This window comes from Cryptomeria japonica, chromosome 5 (assembly GCF_030272615.1).
Source record: "Cryptomeria japonica chromosome 5, Sugi_1.0, whole genome shotgun sequence".
NCBI classification, from domain to species: Eukaryota; Viridiplantae; Streptophyta; class Pinopsida; order Cupressales; family Cupressaceae; genus Cryptomeria; species Cryptomeria japonica.
Genome location: NC_081409.1, coordinates 830,618,020 through 830,631,035, shown reverse-complemented (window position 1 = coordinate 830,631,035; position 13,016 = coordinate 830,618,020).

Genomic DNA, 13,016 nt, shown 5'->3' with positions numbered 1-13,016 from the left:
TCTAACTACCTTGGTAGAACTAATATTCACAATGCAATCAAAATTCACATGACGCAACCTCTTATGCCATAGCCAACTCTCATCAATTTGTGCAATCAAACATGTCTTCTTGACAGAATTCAAATGAAAGATATTACCTTAAGTCTGTGTACCTGCTGCTATTTCCAAACCAGATCTATTGATAATCTTGCATTTTCCATCCTTGAACTGTAACTGAAATCCCTTATCCACAAATTGTCCTACATTCAAAAGATTATGCCTTAAACCTTCAACATAATAAATATTATTAGTGTTATGCTTACCATCTAGTGTTATTGTTCCTTTTTCCTTGATCATGCATGCTTTGTCATCTCCAAATCTAACCAGACCACCATTAAATTCTTTCATAGATAAGAACCTCCTTTTATCTACAGTCATATGATGTGAACATCCGTTATCAATTACCCGTTCATCCTTGTCTTCAATTTTAGCAGCAAGGGCCTTCTCTTTAGGTACCAAATCATCTTCCTTGATAGCCAAAAATACCCATTCCTTTCCATTGCCAGATCCACTAGTTGTATCTTGTGCCCATTCATCATCAGATTCAGTCACACCTTCCTCATCCGGATAGTAGCATGATTTGTCTTTGTTTTTCTTGTACTTATTCTTGTTCTGATAATTATGGTTAGGCCTAAAAGATCTTCTAGCTCTTTCTTCAAATTTGTAATTCCTTTCAAGCCATCTAGATGAAAAATGACCTATCTTATTACATGCAAAGCATTTAAAAGGTGATTTTCCTTCATACTTGTTCCTTTTTCCATAAAAGGTGATTTTCCTTCATATTGTTCCTTTTTCCTTGATCATGCATGCTTTGTCATCTCCAAATCTAACCAGACCACCATTAAATTCTTTCATAGATAAGAACCTCCTTTTATCTACAGTCATATGATGTGAACATCCACTATCAATTACCCATTCATCCTTGTCTTCAATTTTAGCAGCAAGGGCCTTCTCTTTAGGTACCAAATCATCTTCCTTGATAGCCAAAAATACCCATTCCTTTCCATTGCCAGATCCACTAGTTGTATCTTGTGCCCATTCATCATCAGATTCAGTAACACCTTCCTCATCCAGATAGTAGCATGATTTGTCTTTGTTTTTCCTGTACTTATTCTTGTTCTGATAATTATGGTTAGGCCTAAAAGATCTTCTAGCTCTTTCTTCAAATCTATAATTCCTTTCAAGCCATCTAGATGCAAAATGACCTATCTTATTACATGCAAAGCATTTAAAAGGTGATTTTCCTTCATACTTACTTCCTGTCAGTCCTTTAGGTACTTTTCTAGAAAATAAGGCTTCAAGATGCTCAAATTATTCATCTTCTTTCTTCATATCCTCTAGTTCCTTCACATATAAAGCTCTCCAATCAGTCGTGTCGATAGATGATGTAGATGCATGAAAATAAGGTTTGGATTTAACAGCTCCAGAAGGTCCAAATTCCTCAAGCTCAAAAGAAGACAATTTCCCAATCAAGGTATCCCTATTAACAAAGGTGTTTTCCATAGTTATAAGCTCATTAATTGAAGTAGCCTTCATCTTATAAGTTGATGGAAAAGCTCTCAGTACTCTAGAAACTATTTCATCTTCGCTCAAAGATCCACCACCTCATTGAATTCCCAAAACAATCTTAGCAGTAATCCTTTCATCTTCTTCCATCTTCAGATTTTCATACCTTACCTGGTAACCATCAAGTTTAGCAATTTTAACAATAGAGTCACCTTCATTCAGAGTCTTCAATTTGTCCCATATAGCCTTTGCAGTTGATTTGTCAGTTAGTCCCATAATTTGTTGATTAGAAAGTGCACACAAAAGGGTTTCTCTAGCTCTACAATCATTCTCAAGCTCTTTATCCAAACCAACCAATGGAGGATTGCCAGATGTCAGATTAAATGATTTAACACCATTCTCAGTGATCTTCCAAATCTCCTTTCCAATACATCTCTGATGAATCTCCATCTAAATCTTCCATACCCTATAGTTTGTTCCATCAAGCCTAGGAATTTCTCTCCAAAAAATAACAGTAGATGAACTAGATGAACTTGAACTGCTAGATGCCATAGGATCTTCCTCAAGAGGTTAAGCTTCTACAGAGAGGACCAAGCTTTTCTACCAATTGTTAGATGGCTCAGATAACCAGAGGATAAGTGAGAGGGGGGGTCAATCAGTTGTGACCAGATTATAAAACTTTAAGCATTTAAATCCTTATTAATGGAACACAAACTTACTACCAGAATGACTGATAAAGCATTTAAACATAAACATAAATCACAAAACTATTACCATCCATAGATAATACATGACACCAAAATTTATACTTGGAAAACTTGAATAAGGGAAAAACCACAGTGGGAAGCCTACCCATAGTCAGATAAAACTTCTGCAGTAAGTATGTGATTACAATATGATGGGCCTGCACATGTAGGTTTTGGCCATTTGGTGGAATTGATTGTGTTTCATTAATGTTTTGTCATTGATGTCAACACTAGCTATTTGGATGCTTTATCGGCACCCTTCTGGTCCTAGTAGGATGAGTGTTTTCTGGTTAACTTGGATCTTGCATGATTCAATAGACTCTGGTATAGTCTGGTGATGAAATTGTCCTATTCATGATACCGATACTCTTATTTCATCAGTTGGTTTTGGTTTGGTGATTGGATGTTATCCTTCTTGCTTAGAAGATTGGTTTCTAGTTCTGGCGAGGGTTTCACTAGTAGAGCTTTTGATGGAGATCCTTGATGAATTGCATAAGTGATTCTGGTGCAGCTTTTGATAGAGTTTCAGGATGTTGTTGGTGATCAATTCCAAGACTTGGCATTTGGAGATCATTGCTGAAGTGTGTGGACCTACACTTGGTCCCAGTTGATCTAGGTTATGAACCGACATTAATGTAACATGTAGATAGGACATATTGATGTATTTTTTTGATGTGTTATGTGTTGATATTAATTATTTGGTCTAAGGTTGACATGGTTTGTAATTATGTAATCGGTTTTTTGTCTGGTGGCCAACCTGATTGTTTATGGTCGAGGGTTTGTATAAATAGATGTAAGATCTCATTGTAGATCATCACGGTTAATGTAAGAGGTCATGGTCAAGGAATGAAAAGTGTGAATAATGTAATATCATTCAGGTAGATGAGTTGGTTCATCATTGGATATCGAATTGGGTTTATGTAAGAGGATTTAGCCCTCCGATATTTATCTTAACCAGAACTATACTCAGGCATAGGAGATGCTATGTTTTGCAGTTCAACACTTCTTTGGATTGTAGTCTAGATTTATATGTAGTCAGTGAGACTCCTTTTGTGATGAGCAATATGATCTAGGCTATTGGCCTTCCTACTAGTGCATGCCCCTTCATTGTAACTCACATACTTACTACAGAAGTATTATCTAACTATGGGTAGGTGATGTAGTGTGTCTTGGAGCTTTGTTTGTTACACCTTCTTGAGTGAGTTGACCTACTCAACCATTCAACTACTCAAGTCCTTCCTATGGAACTTGGTAGGGGTTATGCTAATGGGACCTCCAAGTTATAAATCTTCTTGACTTGCCTCCTAGGTATAGCCAATGGTTTTTGGTCAATCAAATCCACCACTTGAGGTTGCCACCTCAGTTACTCACACACTCCTCTCTTGAGCTCCAACCACTCCTGCAAGCATCTTAACACACAATCTCTTCCTACGGTTTCCCAATGCATCAAAAAGGTGTTTTCAATGTTTTTTGAGGTTTAAGACTCACCAAATCCATTGCCTTGACTTCTTAACCCTTCTAGGTCTCTACTGACACCTAAATAGGCCTAATTGCATTAGCCCTCCCAAGGTGGTTTTAGGGGTTAAATTTGCAAAAATCCCAAACAATACTAGAAATAAATCATGGATTTGAGTACCCTTTTGGAAGTTACAGACAATACTAGAAAAGTACATCTAGGTTATTCATAAAAGTGGGGTTTCTAATGTTGCACTATTTTGAAGGGTTTTAGGCCTAGCCAATGACTTGGCAAGATGGGTCTAAAACTCTTCACCAGTCAAATATCCAGCTCCAAAAAATTTGGGAACCTTCAAGGGAACTCAGAGGGCTTTCCATTCATGTTCCACTTGGACCTGCACTGATCTCCATGTGCTCACAAATCACGCTTTTCTTGCTGTCATAACTCACCTACTCCCAGCAGTGAGCCTAGGGCTTCATTGTTTCTCCTCCTCCTAGACCTACAACACCACACACCCTATTACTAAGCTATGTACAGACCCTAACCTATCATTCTTAGTGATTTCCACAAGTTCCATCAAATAATGGCTAGGTTCGAGCCATTTCTTGCTCTTAAACCCTACTTGCAAGGGTTTTGCTCCTAATTGCAAAGAATTGAAGAAATCTCTACAACCTAAAACAATCAACCTGTAAATCAACCTTAATGAAAGAAAATAAAATGAACATTCAAATATGGCAATGATTTTACACCATCTAGTCCATACTGGACCATACAAACAAGGAAAACAAGACAAAAACTATTAACAACCGGTGGAAACAAGGTTGCTTCACAAACCAAAACCTTTCTCTTGCATTTCCAAACCTCTCTCCCATACAATGAAGTGAAATTTGGCTTATATCTACTTGTTTTAGTTAGTTCAACCAACTTCCTAACACCTATAACCAAAAATACAATTTTTGCAAGAAATTGTAAAATGTTGCTCAACAACTTTTTACAACTTTTGCTCCAGGATACAATTTTGTATTCTAATGCATTCTAAGGCTCTTAAAGGTCCTCAAACACCCTAGAAGACCCAAAAACAACTCAATTGACTCCTAAGACATGAATACATTCATCTGGAGTATTTTTCCCGTGAACTACCTAAGCATCTCACTTCTCAGGCTAACAACATCCTAAGCATAATTGACTCAAACCAAAACTTGGACAACACAACCATGGCTCTACTGAGTCCTCAATGGTTGATCCATTATTACATCACAAATATAACACACAAAATTAAAATAAAACAAAGCTTTCATTTTTGGAGTGCTAGGTGCCCTGCACCATACTCCCCTGGGTCAAAGAACTCAAGTCCCTTAAGTTCTAAGGTCTGAAATCTCCACTCCATGCTGAAGTATATTTGCCTCTGACATCCACATGGCATCTAAATTAGGTAACCCTTTCCACTTGACAAGATAGTGCTTGTAGACTCCTTTCCTTGCCTTTTTTTACTATCTTGGTATCCAAGATACTCTCTAACTCAATTGGTTGGCTAGGTGGCAAATCCTTTACCCAATCTTCATGAACCAATGATGACATGTCTATCTAATTTGTTAGTGTCTCTCCCTTATATGGATAGAGATCACATACATTAAAATTAGGAGATATACCCAAGGTAAGAGGAAGTTCAACCTCATAGGCATTCTGCCCATACTTGTGCACCACCTTGAGAGGTCCAATTTTCTTCATCATGAGCTTGATAGGATACCCTTTTGGAAGCCTCTCCTTCCTAAGGTATGCTAGGACTAAGTATCCTTCTTGAAAGTGTACCTTTCTCCTTGTTTTATCATCTTGAACCTTATACTACTCAGATTTTTGTTGTAAGGACTTCCTTACCTTATCATGCACCTCTTTAATACCTTTTGCAAAGTTCTCCCCTTGTGCACTCCTGGGTGCCATTGAACTGAGATCTTTGAGCTCTAATATGCCCCTAGGATGGAATCCATACACTATCTCAAAAGGACTTTTACCTATGCTACGGTTCACTGAGTCATTATATGCATATTCTGCCTGTCCAAGTACTAGATCCCAAGTCTGCCCATGTTGTTTGGTAAGGCATCTTAGCAAGTTACCCAATGACCAATTGACTACCTCTATATGACCATCTAATTGAGGATGATAGAAAAATGAGAAAGATAACTTGGTGCCCAACTTCCTCCAAAGTGTCCTCCAAAAGTGGCTCAAAAACTTCACATCTCTATCACTAACAATGTTGATTGGAAGACCATGAATTCTGACTATCTCCTTGAAGAAGAGGCCTACAATATAGGTGGCATCATTGGTACTCTTGAAAGGTATGAAATGTGCCATTTTACTGAACCTATCTACTACCACATACACACTATCAAATCCTCTTGGTGTCCTAGGCAAGCCTAACACAAAATCCATGCTTAAACATTCCCAAAGCCTCTGAGGTATGAACAAGGGTTGATATAGACCTACATTACTTGAGGTTCCTTTTTCTCTTTGGCAGATGGTACATTGCTCTACAAACCTTCTCACTTCTAATTGCAACTTGGGCCAATAACAAAACCTACCAACCTGCTCCAAAGTCTTATCAATGCCAAAATGACCTGCTAGACCTCCTTGATGCTTCTCTTGAATAATATTTTGCCTCACAGAACATTGAGGTATGCAAAGAAGATGAACTTTCAACAAAAAACCCTCTTGTATCATGTATTCTGAATAAGAGACATGTGAGGTGTTAGAAAAATCTGAACAAACATTATATATCTTTGCAAAATCCTTATCATCCTTATAGAGGTCTTTTAACTCACTCAAACCCACACTTTTCAATTGAATCTCTTGCATGGTCATGATTCTCCTACTTAGTGCATCAGCCACTTTGTTGGCTGTGTTAGGGTTCCCACAGATACTGAGAGGGGGGGGTGAATCAGTATCTGACCGGTATTAAAATTTTCTTAAGATAAAACAGGCAAAACATAAAGTAACAGTGTACTGGTATGCAAGAATTAATGTAATAAATAGAATCAAAAACATCCACATGAAAAGAACACCATAACACAAGATGTTTAACGAGGAAACCCGGTGTGGGAAAAACCTCGGTGGGATTTGTGACCCACAATATTCACTTACTAGCCAATAAGAGAATATTACTTACAATAGGGGCCTGCACATGCAGGAAGGCCAATTGCCTAGAGCACACTGCTCAGTGAGAAGTCACACTAACTTACAATGAGGATTATGCTAATCCAATATTCTGTACTGCTTTATAATAGCATCTTCAATGCTAGATTCAGTACCGGTTCTTGCTATGTTCTTTACATATACCCTTGACCTATAATTTGCACATTAGGTCTGTCTAATAATTTTCTTTATGCTCGCTTACCTATCCCTACAAATGTCTATAATGATCTCCTTTATATACAAGAGTCATTTTACAATTTGCCAAGTCAGCTTGCAATAATAATCAAAATATTACATATCAAAAATCCCATTGGCCTTTGTGCCGATATACATCTTTTCTTCTGTGCCGGTGTCAGTGCCGGTGTAAAGTGGTTTTGTTGATGCTGGTGTACTATCTTGCTTGAATAATGCTTTGCCGATAGAATGTCTTGCCGGTGCCATAGGATTGCAAGGTTGCCATCAATGACAAAACCTTCAATCACACACAATGTCTCATTGGAGTGTCCATATGCCAACAGGCTGTCCCTTTCTTGTGTTTGATAGTGAATGTATAAGATTGTAGGTACTCAACCCACTTTAGGTGTCTTTTGTTCAACTTATCTTGCCCATTGAGAAAACTAAGGGCATGGTTGTCAGTGAAGACTACAAATTCTTTGGGCAATAGGTAGTGACACCATTTTTTCAATTCTTGAACCATTGCATACAACTCCAAGTCATATGTGGAGTACCTTTGCTTAGCTTCATTTAAATTTTCTGAGAAGAAAGCTCTAGGATGTCCCTCTTGGCTTAAAACTACCCCTATTGTCCTTTGGCTTGCATCACATTCTACTGTAAACAACTGATTGAAATCGGACAATCTAAGGGTTGGTAGCTCTTCTATCTCAGTTTTCAATATTTCAAACCCCTTATTGGCTTCCTTTGTCCACTTGAAGTGACATTTAAGCCCTCCTTTAATAGTATTGAGGATAGGAGCACAAACATGGCTAAAGTTTCTCACAAATTTCCTATAAAAAGATGCCATTGCATGAAAGTTTCTAACTTCACTTATGCCCCTAGGGATAGGCCAATTACGTATTTCTTCTACCTTACTTGGATCTACTTTTAAACATCCATGAGAAATAACAAATCCAAGGTATACAAGCTCTATTTTCAAAAACTCACATTTTCAAGGTTAATCTTGAGTTGAGCCTCCTTCAACTTCTTCAAAACCATCTCCAAATTCTTGAGGTGTTCCTCCTTGAACCTGATGTAGATCAAAATGTCATCAAGGTATACAATTACAAATCTACCAATAAACTCAATGAAGACTTCATTCATGAGCCTTTGGAAGGTACTAGGTGCATTGGTGAGGTCAAATGGCATCACCAACCACTCATATAGGCCTACATTGGTTCTAAAGGTTGTCTTCCATTCATCTCTAGGTCTGATTCCAATCTGATGGTAACTAGACTTTAAGTCCACCTTTGTGAAGTATCTTGCACCTCCTATATTGTCTAATAGGTCTTCAATCCTTGGCATGGGAAACCAGTACCTTATACTAATCTTGTTGATTGCTCTAGATTTCATGCACATTCTCCATTTGCCTCCCTTTTTAGGCACTAACACAGTAGGAACAACACATGGACTCAAACTCTTCTTGATAAACCCTTTGTCTAAGAGTTCTTGCACTTGTTTGGTGATCTCCTCATTTTGACTAGGTGTCATTTTGTAAGCAACTTTGTTTGACAGGTTGGTCCCTGGTATTAAGTCTATTTGATGATTTACATCTCTCATTGGATGTAAAGTATCCGGTATGTCATCCCCTATCACTTCTACATATTTTTTGAGTAGATGTTGCACCTCTTGAGGCACTGCACTCATTGGATCTACCTTAGCTTCTTCTCTAGGTTTCAACACTATAGCATGCCCTTGATGTCCTTCTTGTTTCAACACTTTGAGAAACTCTTTTCCTCTCATCAGCATAACACTTGAGCCTATTTTCTTTTCTTCCTTTGGTTTAGGTAGTGGATCCATTTGATACTTCTTCCCATTCTTGGTGATAAGATAGTTGTTCTTCTCCCCATCGTGAGTAGCTCTCACATCATATTACCATGGATGGCCCAATAGAAAATGACAAGCATCCATAGGCAATATGTCACATAATAATATGTCCTTGTACTCACCAATTTCAAAATCCACCCATGCTTCTTCATCAACCAATACACGTTGACCCCGGTTGAGCCATGATACTTTGTAGGGAGTGAGGTGAGGCAATCTTTTTAGTTTGAGTTTGTCCACCATTTCAACTGAGACAATATTCTCAGTGGAACCTGAATCTACAATCACTTTACAAATCTTCCCATGTGACCTACAAGTGGTCCTAAACAAGCTTTTCCTTTGTGGTGGCTCTTGAGCATGGGGTATCTTGAGCATTGTTCTCCTCATCATCAAGTTTTCTCCATCTATCACTGGCCCTACCTTGCTGATTGAAGATGTTACACTCTGAGTGTCCTCCTCTTGTAACAGTTGAGTTCTTCTTTACCCCATGTATGAGCTCATGGAGCTTGAGGCTTTCCCCAAGCACTTACTCATGTTATTCCCAACTTGATTGCAATGTTAACACCTACCAGTGAAGACTATATTTCCTCTTCCTGAGTTTCCAAACCTACTCCTAAAATTTCTCCTTCCTCTATAGGATCCTCTAAATTCTCCTCTCTCAAAGTCTCCACTACCTTCTTGGCCTTGTTTCTCTTCACTTCTTGGTGATTGCTGCCCTCTACCAAAGTTTCCTCTACCTCTGAAATTCTTACCTCCCCTATATTTTTTATTTTGTTCACTCTTCCTTTTGATCTTCTCTTCTGCCCTTAGGGCCAACTAAAAACACTTATGAATAGTGTCTAGTGTGAGGATACTTATCTCATCTTGTATATTCTATCTAAGGCCATTCAGGTACCTAGCCAACTTCTCCACCTCATTCTCATGCTTCCTAGCCCTCAAAATGAGCTTATGGAACTCTTCAATGTATGCATTGACATCTAACTCCCTTTGTTTCAAATTTTGTAGTCTCTTATGAATTTGAACTTCATAATCTCCTGGAAGGAATTATGCCTTAAGTATGATCTTCATACACTCCCATGAAGTTATCTTCTTTTTGCCTTCTAGTATCCTTTCTTCTTGCATCATATTCCACCAAACCAATGCTGATCCTCTCATTCTTGATTTGGCCACATTGACTTTTTTCTCTTTTGTTACCTCTTTGTAATAAAAGTGATTATTGAGAGCTTCTATCCAATCTAGCAACTCTTCTCCATTGAGTTTTCCTCCATATGTGGGTAATCCATCCAAGTTGTCTTTAGAAATGGATTTTACTACATCTAGGAATAACTTTTGGTCTTGAGGCATAGCTACTACTACTGGTTCCTCTCCATCTTCCACTTCTTCATTAGTCTCATCACCCCATTTTGTCTTAACCTTCCCCTTCTCTTTCTTTACCTCTCTGGCTCCTCTACTTCCTTTTGCATCCTTCAATCCTTCTATCATCTCTACCACCATCTATTGGATGACTTCTAGAGTCATTGCCTTTGGAGGCATTGAAATTTCTTCTAATTGTTCACAATCTGACATACACCAAATCTTTCAAAGAATGGCTCTGATACCACTCTCATGAAGTGAGTCTTGGAGCTTTGTTTGTTACACCTTCTTGAGTGACTTGACCTAATCAATGCTTCAACTACTCAAGTCCTTCCTATGGCACTTGACAGGGGTTATGCTAATGGGATCTCCAATGCCTGAATCTTCTTGACTTACCTCTTTGGTATAGCTAATGGTTTTTGGTCAATCAACTCCACCACTTGAGGTTGCCACCTCAATTACTCACACACTCCTCTCTTGAGCTCCAACCACTCCTACAAGGATCTTAACACACAATCTCTTTCTATGGTTTCCCAATGCATCAACAAGGTTTCTTCAATGTGTTTTGACGTTTAAGACTCACCAAATCCATCGCCTTGTCTTCTTAACCCTTCTAGGTCTCTACCGGCACCAAAATAGGCCTAATTGCATTAGCCCTCCCTAGGAAATTTTAGGGGTTTAATTTGCCAAAATCCTAAACAACCCTAGAAATAAATCATGTATTTGAGTACCCTTTTGGAAGTTATAGACAATACTCTAAAATTGCATCTGGTTTATCCATACAAGTGGGGTTTCCAATGCTGCACTATATTGAATGATTTTAGGCCTAGCCGATGACTTGGCAAGATGGGTCTAAAAATCTTCACCAGTCAAATATCCTGCTCCAAAAAATTTGGTAACCTTCAAGGGAACTCAAATTTATTTTCATTCATATGCCACTTGGATCTACATCGATCTCCATGTGGTCACAAATCACACTTTTCTTGCTTTCCTAACTCACCTACTCCCAGCACTGAGCCTAGGGATTCATTGTTTCTCCTCCTCCTAGACCTACAACACCACACACCCTATTCATAAGCTATTTAAAGACCTTAACCTAGAATTCTTAGTTATTTCAATAGGTGCCATCAAAGAATGCCTAGGTTAGAGCCATTTCTTCCTCTTAAACCCTACTTGCAAGGGTTTTGCTCCTAGTTCAAAGAATCGAAGAAATCTCTACAACCTGAAACAATAAAACCTACAAATCAACCTTAATGAAAGAAAATATAATCAACATTCAAATATGGCAATGATTTTACACCATCTAGTACATACTGGACTGTACAAACAAGGAAAACAAGACAAAAACTGTCAACAACCAATGGAAACAAGGTTGCTTCACAAACCAAAAACTTTCTCTTGCATTTCCAAACCTCTCTCCCATACAATGAAGTGAAATTTGGCTTATATCCACTTTTTTCAGTCAGTTCAACAAACTTCCTAATGCCTATAACAAAAAATGCAACTTTTGCAAGAAATTGCAAAATGTTGCTTAGCAACTTTTTACAACTTTTGCTTCAGGATGCAATTTTTCATTCTAATGCATTCTAAGGCTCTTAAAAGTCCCCAAATACCCTAGAAGACCCAAAAATAATTCAATTGACTCCTAATACATGAATACATTCATTTGGAGTATTTTTCCTGTGAACTACCTAAGCATCTCACTTCTCAAGCTAACATCATCCTAAGCATAATTGACTCAAACCAAAACTTGGACAACACAACCATGGCTCTATTGAGTCCTCAATGGTTGGTCCATTATTACTTCACAAATATAACACACAAACTTAAAAGAAAATAAATCTTTCATTTTAGGAGTGCTAGGTGCCTTGCACTAGTAGGCTTCCCACTGTGGTTTTTCCCTTTAGTGGGTTTTCCATGTACAAATCTTGGTGTCATGTGGATGACTTTTATTCTATGATTATTTGTTATGCTTAATTGGTTTATTTTCTATTTTAGTATTAATGTTTTGGGTTATGGTATTAAAGTTTAAATTGCTAATTCTTTCGGTAATTTGTGACAACTGATTCACAACTATCTAACAACTAGTATCCGAGCTTTGGACCTCTCTATAGAATGCTTAACCGCTTGAGGAAGATCCTATGACAACTAATAGTTCAAGTTCATCTAGTTCTTCATGAGATATCTTTCAAACGGATATACTGAGGCTTGAAGGAACAAAATACACAGTTTGGAAGATTTGGATGGAGACTCATCTGAGATGTCTTGGCAAGGAAATTTAGGAGATCACACAGAATTGTGTCACACCCTATAATCCGGGATCTGGCAATCCTCCTCTGGAAAAACTAGACAAGGAGCTTGAGAATGATTGTAGAGAAAGAGAATCCCTCTTGTGTGCACTTTCTGATTAGCAAATAATGGGATTAACAGACAAATCATCTGGAAAGGCTATATGAGATAAGTTGCAAACTCTTAATGAAGATGACCCTACAGTGAAGATTGATAAACCTGATGGTTACCAGGTGAGATATGAAAACCAAAAGAAGGAAGAAGATGAAAGGATTACTGCATTCATGGAAAGGGTAAATGAGATTGTTGTGGTGGAACTCTGAGCGAAGATGAAATTGTTTCTAAAGTCCTGAGAGCCCTACCATCGGCTTACAAAATGAAGGCTACTGCTATTAATGAGTTGA